Below are 568 nucleotides of genomic sequence, written 5' to 3' on the forward strand. Positions count from 1 at the left end.
AAAAACATTTTATTCTAGCTTCATGCATTCTTTTTTTAAACAATTGAATGTGGGTAAGTTTTATAAATAAAAAAATAAACAAGATTTTGAACAAAAAGCTGAAAAATGACTATTAATTGGATTCAGAATGATAATCAAAATGTAGATGGAGGCGATCAACACCCCAAAGCTTGACAGTCATTATTACCTCTTAATTGGTCGACATTTTATTCCAGAATGTTACACAGTTTTGATGCTGTTTTATGTCTGATGATCATGTTAGAATACATGTGGAAGCATCTGTTGTTTCGTTTTTTTCTTCTCTTGTGTTTTTTGTTTTGGAAATTCTGTACAGAAGATGTGTAATAGCGTCCCCTACCTTATAACAAGCACAAGTATAGCTCAAATATATTTAGACTTTTTAGTCTAAGTATAAGTCAAGTATACTTAAATGTCATTTTAAGTATATTTCTGAGAAGTACATAAAACCCATGTCTGAGAAGTAAATAAAAATTAGACTGAAAGTATAATTTCCTATTTTTAGTTTAAAAGAAGTATACTAATAGCACACTTGAATAAACTTCTTTTT

The sequence above is a fragment of the Sinocyclocheilus rhinocerous genome, unplaced genomic scaffold (genome assembly GCF_001515625.1).
Source record: "Sinocyclocheilus rhinocerous isolate Xijiao unplaced genomic scaffold, SAMN03320098_v1.1 scaffold473, whole genome shotgun sequence".
NCBI classification, from domain to species: domain Eukaryota; kingdom Metazoa; phylum Chordata; class Actinopteri; order Cypriniformes; family Cyprinidae; genus Sinocyclocheilus; species Sinocyclocheilus rhinocerous.